General features: G+C 39.4%; 1 long non-coding RNA gene across 2 annotated transcripts; it reads left to right on the top strand.

Moving 5' to 3' along the window:
• The first annotated feature begins 5,836 nt into the window (after positions 1-5,836).
• On the top strand, positions 5,837-6,803 carry LOC117129693. 2 transcript variants are annotated; one of them, XR_004453317.1, is made up of 2 exons: positions 5,837-6,182; positions 6,711-6,803. It is a non-coding gene; the product is annotated as an uncharacterized LOC117129693 (long non-coding RNA). The 2 variants fall into 2 exon arrangements; XR_004453316.1 differs by lacking the exon at positions 6,711-6,803 and adding an exon at positions 6,535-6,644.
• The last annotated feature ends 3,508 nt before the right edge of the window (positions 6,804-10,311 follow it).

Here is a 10,311-nt window from a genome sequence, read left to right as displayed (position 1 = left end):
TATGTTCTTGTGTTGATTTCTTATCTATTTCTTTACATGATTAATCTGAAATCCAATATGGGTTTAAGAGGAATCATGGAGATTAGTGAGTAATCACCTTTGAATTCAGGGGTAGGGAGATTAAGGTGATTAGGTTAGTTCTAGGATGTTTTAGTGTAGATCATTCTTGTTCCTTGCTAGTAGAGTATTCATAATGCATCTTCTGAGTTTGGCCACTCAAAAGTTGATCAATAGACATTTCCCACCCAAAAGGTGTTTGATGAAATGCTGAGACAACTCTCCTAGGCTTTTAGTATACTTTGCCAAGACATTTGTTTGTTAAAGATGCTAAGATAGCTAATAGACTTGTTAGTAATGATTTGCTTTCATATTATTCAACCAAAGACATTTGATGTTTGAGATATGTTAGCAAATGAGCATTCATCTAGACATAGAGCTTGCTTAGAATTGTGTCTAGGCTTAAGGTTGATAGTTTGATTGATCAATTGCCATCCTTAGTTCGATACTTGATCACCCAAGGTCTAATCCCTATGCCCATGAGTTCTCTTTTCCCTTAGTCAAGAAAGTATCATTCTGTTATTGCTTTCTAGTTTAGTAGTAGTTTAAAACCCATTTAAATCATTGGTTGCACTTAGATTAAGTGAGTACTTGCATTCTCAGTGCTTTGATATCCCTCAGAACTGGTTCGACAATCTTTTATACTATAACATTTGTCTTAGGAGCCTTGAAAACTCCTAACATCATTATCCGACTTTCAAATCAGGTGATTCCAGTTTTCCAGTTTGGGAATAGCACAGCTTCATCGTCGTTCCCATCAAACCAAGATGATTCACTTTGTGAGAAGCTTGATTTGGATACATAAAGTGGTGAAGAATCACCAGGAAGTTGAATAAATCTCATAGGAGTTGGCAAGAAGAAGTTATCCCACTTTAAAATCAGGTGATTCCAGTTTCCCAGTTTGGGAATAGGACAGCTTCTTCGCCGTTCCAATCAAACCAGGATGAATCTCTTTGTGAGAAGCTTGATTTGGAGACATAAAGTGGCGGAGAATCACCAGGATGTTGGATAAATTTCATAGGAGTTGGCAAGAAGAAGTTATCCCACTTTCAAATCAGGTGTTTCTAGTTTCCCAGTTTGGGAATAGCACAGCTTCTTCGTCGTTCCAATCAAACCAGGATGAATCATTTTGTGAGAAGCTTGATTTGGATACATAAAGTGGTGGAGAATCACCAGGAAGTTGAAATAATCCTCATAGGAGTTGGATGAAGAAGTTATCCCACTTTCAAATCAGGTGATTCCAGTTTCCCAGTTTGGGAATTCCACAGCTTCATCAACGTTACAATCAAACAAGGATGAATCACTTTGTGAGAAGCTTGATTTGGATACATAAAGTGGTGGAGAATCACCAGGAGTTGAATAAATCTCATAGGAGTTGGGATGAAGAAGTTATCCCACTTTCAAATCAGGTGATTCCAGTTTCCCAGTTGGGAATAGCACAGCTTCTTCTTCGTTCCAATCAAACCAGGATTAATCACTTTGTGAGAAGCTTTATTTGGATACATAAAGTGGTGGAGAATCTCCAGAAAGTTGAATAAATCTCATAGGAGTTGGGCAAGAAGAAGTTATCCCACTTTCAAATAAGTTGATTCCATTTCGCTCCTAGTTAGAATAGGACAACTTCTTCGTCGTTCCAATCAAACCAGGATGATTCACTTTGGAGAAGCTTGACTTGAATACATAAAGTGGTGGAGAATCTCCAGGAAGTAGAATAAATCTCATAGGATTTGGATGAAGAAGTATCCCACTTTCAAATCAGGTGATTCCAGTTTCCCAGTTGGGAATAGGACAGCTTCTTCGTCGTTCCAATCAAACCAGGATGAATCACTTTGTCAGAAGCTTGATTTGGATACATAAAGTGGTGGAGAATCTCCAGGAAGTTGAATAAATCTCATAGGAGTTGGCAAGAAGAAGTTATCCCACTTTCAAATCAGGTGATTCCAATTTACCAGTTTGGGAATAGCACCGCTTCTTAGTCGTTCCAATCAAACCAGGATGAATCACTTTGTGAGCAGCTTGATTTGGATACATAAAGTGGGGGAGAATCACAAGGAAGTTGAATAAATCACATAGGAGTTGGCATGAAGAAGTTATCCCACTTTCAAATCAGGTGATTCCAGTTTCCCAGTTTGGGAATAGCACAGCTTCATCGTCGTTCAAATCAAACCAGGATGAATCACTTTGTGAGAAGCTTGATTTGGATACATAAAGTGGTGGAGAATGACCAGGAAGTTGAATAAATCTCATAGGAGTTGGGATGAAGAAGTTATCCCACTTTCAAAGCAGGTGATTCAAGTTTCCCAGTTTGGGAGTAGCACAGCTTCATCGTCGTTCCAGTCAAACCAGGATGAATCACTTTGTGAGAAGCTTGATTTGGATACATAAAGTGGTGGAGAATCACCAGGAAGTTGAATAAATCTTATAGGAGTTGGCAAGAAGAAATTATCCCACTTTTCAAATCAGGTGATTCCAGTTTCCCAGTGTTGAATAAATCTCATAGGAGTTGGGATGAAGAAGTTATCCCACTTTCAAATCAGGTGATTCCAGTTTCCCAGTTTGGGAATAGGACAGCTTCTTCGTCGTTCCAATCAAACCAGGATGAATCACTTTGTGAGAAGCATGATTTGGATACATAAAGTGGTGGAGAATCACCAGGAAGTTGAATAAATCTCATAGGATTGGCAAGAAGAAGTTATCTCCCACTTTCAAATCAGGTGATTCAGTTTTCCCGTTTGGGAATACACAACTTCAACTTCATCGTCGTTCCAATCAAACCAGGATGAATCACTTTGTGAGAAGCTTGATTTTAATACATAAAGTGGTGGAGAATCACCAGGAGGTTGAATAAATCTCATAGGAGTTGGCAAGAAGAAGTTATCCCACTTTCAAATCAGGTGATTCCAGTTTCCCAGTTGGGAATAGCACAGCTTCATCGTCGTTCCAATCAAACCAGGATGAATCACTTTGTGAGAAGCTTGATTTGAATACATAAAGTGGTGGAGAATCTCCAGGAAGTAGAATAAATCTCATAGGAGTTGGGATGAAGAAGTTATCCCACTTTCAAATCAGGTGATTCCAGTTTCCCAGTTTGGGAATAAGACAGCTTCATCGCGTCGTTCCAATCAAACCAGGATTAATCCATTTGTGAGAAGCTTGATTTGGACACATAAAGTGGTGGGAAGACCAGGAAGTTGAATAATTCTCATAGGAGTTGGCAAGAAGAAGTTATCCCACTTCCAAATCAGGTGATTCCATTTCCCAGTTTGGGAATAGCAGCTTCATCGTCGTTCCAATTAAACCGGGATGAATCACTGTGTGTAAAGCTTGATTTGGATACATAAAGTGGTGAAGAATCACCAGGAAGTTGAATAAATCTCATAGGAGTTGGCAAGAAGAAGTTATCCCACTTTAAAATCAGGTGATTCCAGTTTCCCAGTTTGGGAATAGGACAGCTTCTTCGCCGTACCAATCAAACCAGGATGAATCTCTTTGTGAGAAGCTTGATTTGGAGACATAAAGTTGAGGAGAATCACCAGGATGTTGAATAAATTTCATAGGAGTTGGCAAGAAGAAGTTATCCCACTTTCAAATCAGGTGATTCCAGTTTCCCAGTTTGGCAATAGCACAGCTTCTTCGTCGTTCCAATCAAACCAGGATGAATCATTTTGTGAGAAGCTTGATTTGGATACATAAAGTGGTGGAGAATCTTCAGGAAGTTGAATAAATCTCATAGGAGTTGGGATGAAGAAGTTATCCCACTTTCAAATCATCAGTGATTCCAGTTTCCCAGTTTGGGAATTCCACAGCTTCATCAACGTTACAAATCAAACAAGGATGAATCACTTTGTGAGAAGCTTGATTTGGATACATAAAGTGGTGGAAGAATCACCAGGAAGTTGAATAAATCTCATAGGAGTTGGGATGAAGAAGTTATCCCACTTTCAAATCAGGTGATTCCAGTTTCCCAGTTTTGAATAGCACAGCTTCTTCGTCGTTCCAATCAAACCAGGATTAATCACTTTGTGAGAAGCTTTATTTGGATACATAAAGTGGTGGAGAATCTACAGAAATTTGAATAAATCTCATAGGAGTTGGCAAGAAGAAGTTATCCACTTTCAAATAAGGATTCCAGTTTCCTAGTTAGGGAATGGACAACTTCTTCGTCGTTCCAATCAAACCAGATGATCTACTTTGTGAGAAGCTTGATTTGAATACATAAAGTGGTGGAGAATCTCCAGGAAGTAGAATAAATCTCATAGGAGTTGGGATGAAGAAGTTATCCACTTTCAAATCAGGTGATTCCAGTTTCCCAGTTTGTAGGACAGCTTCTTCGTCGTTCCAATCAAACTAGGATGAATATCTTGGTAAGAAGCTTGATTTGGATACATAAAGTGGTGGAGAATCTCCAGGAAGTTGAAAAAATCTCATAGGAGTTGGCAAGAAGAAGTTATTCCACTTTCAAAACAGGTGATTCCAGTTTCCTAGTTTGGGAATTGCACAGCTCCTTCGTTGTTCCAATCAAACTAGGATGAATCTCTTTGTAAGAAGCTTGATTTGGGTACATAAAGTGGTGGAGAATCACCAGGAAGTTGAAAAAATCTCATAGGAGTTGGGATGAAGAAGTTATTCCACTTTCAAATCAGGTGATTCCAGTTTCCCAGTTTGGGAATATCACAGCTTCTTCGTCGTTCCAATCAAACCAGGATGAATCACTTTGAGAGAAGCTTGATTTGGATACATTAAGTGGTGTAGAATCACCTGGAAGTTGAATAAATCTCATAGGAGTTGGGATGAAGAAGTTATCCCACTTTCAAATCAGGTGATTCCAGTTTTCCAGTTTGGGAATAGGACAGCTTCATCGTCGTTCCCATCAAACCAAGATGATTCACTTTGTGAGAAGCTTGATTTGGATACATAAAGTGGTGGAGAATGACCAGGAAGTTGAATAAATCTCATAGGAGTTGGGATGAAGAAGTTATCCCACTTTCAAATGAGGTGATTCAAGTTTCCCAGTTTGGGAATAGCACAGCTTCATCGTCGTTCCAGTCAAACCAGGATGAATCACTTTGTGAGAAGCTTGATTTGGATACATAAAGTGGTGGAGAATCACCAGGAAGTTGAATAAATCTTATAGGAGTTGGCAAGAAGAAATTATCCCACTTTCAAATCAGGTGATTCCAGTTTCCCAGTGTTGAATAAATCTCATAGGAGTTGGGATGAAGAAGTTATCCCACTTTCAAATCAGGTGATTCCAGTTTCCCAGTTTGGGAATAGGACAGCTTCTTCGTCGTTCCAATCAAACCAGGATGAATCACTTTGTGAGAAGCTTGATTTGGATACATAAAGTGGTGGAGAATCACCAGGAAGTTGAATAAATCTCATAGGAGTTGGCAAGAAGAAGTTATCCCACTTTCAAATCAGGTGATTCTAGTTTCCCAGTTTGGGAATAACACAACTTCATCGTCGTTCCAATCAAACCAGGATGAATCACTTTGTGAGAAGCTTGATTTGAATACATAAAGTGGTGGAGAATCACCAGGAGGTTGAATAAATCTCATAGGAGTTGGCAAGAAGAAGTTATCCCACTTTCAAATCAGGTGATTCCAGTTTCCCAGTTTGGGAATAGCACAGCTTCATCGTCGTTCCAATCAAACCAGGATGAATCACTTTGTGAGAAGCTTGATTTGAATACATAAAGTGGTGAAGAATCTCCAGGAAGTAGAATAAATCTCATAGGAGTTGGGATGAAGAAGTTATCCCACTTTCAAATCAGGTGATTCCAGTTTCCCAGTTTGGGAATAAGACAGCTTCATCGTCGTTCCAATCAAACCAGGATTAATCCATTTGTGAGAAGCTTGATTTGGACACATAAAGTGGTGGGGAATGACCAGGAAGTTGAATAATTCTCATAGGAGTTGGCAAGAAGAAGTTATCCCACTTCCAAATCAGGTGATTCCAGTTTCCCAGTTTGGGAATAGCACAGCTTCATCGTCGTTTCAATTAAACCGGGATGAATCACTGTGTGTGAAGCTTGATTTGGATACATAAAGTGGTGGAGAATCACCAGGAAGTTGAATAAATCTCATAGGAGTTGGGATGAAGAAGTTATCCCACTTTCAAATCAGGTGATTCCAGTTTCCCAGTTTTGGAATAGCACAGCTTCTTCGTCGTTCCAATAAAACCAGGATTAATCACTTTGTGAGAAGCTTTATTTGGATACATAAAGTGGTGGAGAATCTCCAGAAAGTTGAATAAATCTCATAGGAGTTGGCAAGAAGAAGTTATCCCACTTTCAAACAAGGTGATTCCAGTTTCCTAGTTAGGGAATAGGACAATTTCTTCGTCGTTCCAATCAAACCAGGATGATTCACTTTGTGAGAAGCTTGATTTGAATACATAAAGTGGTGGAGAATCTCCAGGAAGTAGAATAAATCTCATAGGAGTTGGGATGAAGAAGTTATCCCACTTTCAAATCAGGTGATTCCAGTTTCCCAGTTTGGGAATAGGACAGCTTCTTCGTCGTTCCAATCAAACCAGGATGAATCACTTTGTCAGAAGCTTGATTTGGATACATAAAGTGGTGGAGAATCTCCAGGAAGTTGAATAAATCTCATAGGAGTTGGCAAGAAGAAGTTATCCCACTTTCAAATCAGGTGATTCCAGTTTCCCAGTTTGGGAATAGCACCGCTTCTTCGTCGTTCCAATCAAACCAGGATGAATCTCTTTGTAAGAAGCTTGATTTGGATACATAAAGTGGTGTAGAATCACCCGGAAGTTGAATAAATCTCATAGGAGTTGGGATGAAGAAGTTATCCCACTTTCAAATCAGGTGATTCAAGTTTCCCAGTTTGGGAATAACACAGCTTCAACGTCGTTCCTGTCAAACCAGGATGAATCACTTTGTGAGAAGCTTGATTTGGATACATTAAGTGGTGTAGAATCACCAGGAAGTTGAATAAATCTCATAGGAGTTGGGATGAAGAAGTTATCCCACTTTCAAATCAGGTGATTCCAGTTTTCCAGTTTGGGAATAGCACAGCTTTATCGTCGTTCCCATCAAACCAAGATGATTCACTTTGTGAGAAGCTTGATTTGGATACATAAAGTTGTGGAGAATCACCAGTAATTTGAATAAATCTCATAGGAGTCGGCGAAAAGAAGTTATCCCACTTTCAAATCAGGTGATTCCAGTTTCCCAGTTTGGGAATAGCACAGCTTCTTCGTCGTTCCAATCAAACCAGGATGAATCACTTTGTGAGAAGCTTGATTTGAATACATAAAGTGGTGGAGAATCACCAGGAAGTTGAATAAATCTCATAGGAGTTGGCAAGAAGAAGTTATCCCACATTCAAATCAGGTGATTCCAGTTTCCCAGTTTGGGAATAGCACAGCTTCTTCGTCGTTCCAATCAAACCAGGGTGAATCACTTTGTGAGAAGCTTGATTTGAATACATAAAGTGGTGGAGAATCACCAGGAGGTTGAATAAATCTCATAGGAGTTGGCAAGAAGAAGTTATCCCACTTTCAAATCAGGTGATTCCAGTTTCCCAGTTTGGGAATAGCACAGCTTCATCGTCGTTCCAATCAAACCAGGATGAATCACTTTGTGAGAAGCTTGATTTGAATACATAAAGTGGTGGAGAATCTCCAGGAAGTAGAATAAATCTCATAGGAGTTGGGATGAAGAAGTTATCCCACTTTCAAATCAGGTGATTCCAGTTTCCCAGTTTGGGAATAAGACAGCTTCATCGTCGTTCCAATCAAACCAGGATTAATCCATTTGTGAGAAGCTTGATTTGGACACATAAAGTTGTGGGGAATGACCAGGAAGTTGAATAATTCTCATAGGAGTTGGCAAGAAGAAGTTATCCCACTTCCAAATCAGGTGATTCCAGTTTCCCAGTTTGGGAATAGCACAGCTTCATCGTCGTTCCAATTAAACCGGGATGAATCACTGTGTGTGAAGCTTGATTTGGATACATAAAGTGGTGAAGAATCACCAGGAAGTTGAATAAATCTCATAGGAGTTGGCAAGAAGAAGTTATCCCACTTTAAAATCAGGTGATTCCAGTTTCCCAGTTTGGGAATAGGACAGCTTCTTGGCCGTTCCAATCAAACCAGGATGAATCTCTTTGTGAGAAGCTTGATTTGGAGACATAAAGTTGAGGAGAATCACCAGGATGTTGAATAAATATCATAGGAGTTGGCAAGAAGAAGTTATCCCACTTTCAAATCAGGTGATTCCAGTTTCCCAGTTTGGAAATAGCACAGCTTCTTCGTCGTTCCAATCAAACCAGGATGAATCATTTTGTGAGAAGCTTGATTTGGATACATAAAGTGGTGGAGAATCTTCAGGAAGTTGAATAAATCTCATAGGAGTTGGGATGAAGAAGTTATCCCACTTTCAAATCAGGTGATTCCAGTTTCCCAGTTTGGGAATTCCACAGCTTCATCAATGTTACAATCAAACAAGGATGAATCACTTTGTGAGAAGCTTGATTTGGATACATAAAGTGGTGGAGAATCACCAGGAAGTTGAATAAATCTCATAGGAGTTGGGATGAAGAAGTTATCCCACTTTCAAATAAGGTGATTCCAGTTTCCCAGTTTTGGAATAGCACAGCTTCTTCGTCGTTCCAATCAAACCAGGATTAATCACTTTGTGAGAAGCTTTATTTGGATACATAAAGTGGTGGAGAATCTCCAGAAAGTTGAATAAATCTCATAGGAGTTGGCAAGAAGAAGTTATCCCACTTTCAAATAAGGTGATTCCAGTTTCCTAGTTAGGGAATAGGACAACTTCTTCGTCGTTCCAATCAAACCAGGATGATTCACTTTGTGAGAAGCTTGATTTGAATACATAAAGTGGTGGAGAATCTCCAGGAAGTAGAATAAATCTCATAGGAGTTGGGATGAAGAAGTTATCCCACTTTCAAATCAGGTGATTCCAGTTTCCCAGTTTGGGAATAGGACAGCTTCTTCGTCGTTCCAATCAAACCAGGATGAATCACTTTGTCAGAAGCTTGATTTGGATACATAAAGTGGTGGAGAATCTCCAGGAAGTTGAATAAATCTCATAGGAGTTGGCAAGAAGAAGTTATCCCACTTTCAAATCAGGTGATTCCAGTTTCCCAGTTTGGGAATAGCACCGCTTCTTCGTCGTTCCAATCAAACCAGGATGAATCTCTTTGTAAGAAGCTTGATTTGGATACATAAAGTGGTGGAGAATCACCAGGAAGTTGAATAAATCTCATAGGAGTTGGGATGAAGAAGTTATCCCACTTTCAAATCAGGTGATTCAAGTTTCCCAGTTTGGGAATAACACAGCTTCAACGTCGTTCCAGTCAAACCAGGATAAATCACTTTGTGAGAAGCTTGATTTGGATACATTAAGTGGTGTAGAATCACCAAGAAGTTGAATAAATCTCATAGGAGTTGGGATGAAGAAGTTATCCCACTTTCAAATCAGGTGATTCCAGTTTTCCAGTTTGGGAATAAGACAGCTTCATCGTCGTTCCCATCAAACCAAGATGATTCACTTTGTGAGAAGCTTGATTTGGATATATAAAGTGGTGGAGAATGACCAGGAAGTTGAATAAATCTCATAGGAGTTGGGATGAAGAAGTTATCCCACTTTCAAATCAGGTGATTCAAGTTTCCCAGTTTGGGAATAGCACAGCTTCATCGTCGTTCCAGTCAAACCAGGATAAATCACTTTGTGAGAAGCTTGATTTGGATACATAAAGTGGTGGAGAATCACCAGGAAGTTGAATAAATCTTATAGGAGTTGGCAAGAAGAAATTATCCCACTTTCAAGGTGATTCCAGTTTCCCAGTGTTGAATAAATCTCATAGGAGTTGGGATGAAGAAGTTATCCCACTTTCAAATCAGGTGATTCCAGTTTCCCACTTTGGGAATAAGACAGCTTCATCGTCGTTCCAATCAAACCAGGATGAATCTCTTTGTGAGAAGCTTGATTTGGAGACATAAAGTTGAGGAGAATCACCAGGATGTTGAATAAATTTCATAGGAGTTGGCAAGAAGAAGTTATCCCACTTTCAAATCAGGTGATTCCAGTTTCCCAGTTTGGAAATAGCACAGCTTCTTCGTCGTTCCAATCAAACCAGGATGAATCATTTTGTGAGAAGCTTGATTTGGATACATAAAGTGGTGGAGAATCTTCAGGAAGTTGAATAAATCTCATAGGAGTTGGGATGAAGAAGTTATCCCACTTTCAAATCAGGTGATTCCAGT

The sequence above is a fragment of the Brassica rapa genome, unplaced genomic scaffold, assembly GCF_000309985.2.
Source record: "Brassica rapa cultivar Chiifu-401-42 unplaced genomic scaffold, CAAS_Brap_v3.01 Scaffold0059, whole genome shotgun sequence".
In the NCBI taxonomy this organism is placed as follows: domain Eukaryota; kingdom Viridiplantae; phylum Streptophyta; class Magnoliopsida; order Brassicales; family Brassicaceae; genus Brassica; species Brassica rapa.
Note: the sequence above shows the minus strand (reverse complement) of the source record. Positions and strands in the feature narration are given on the sequence as shown.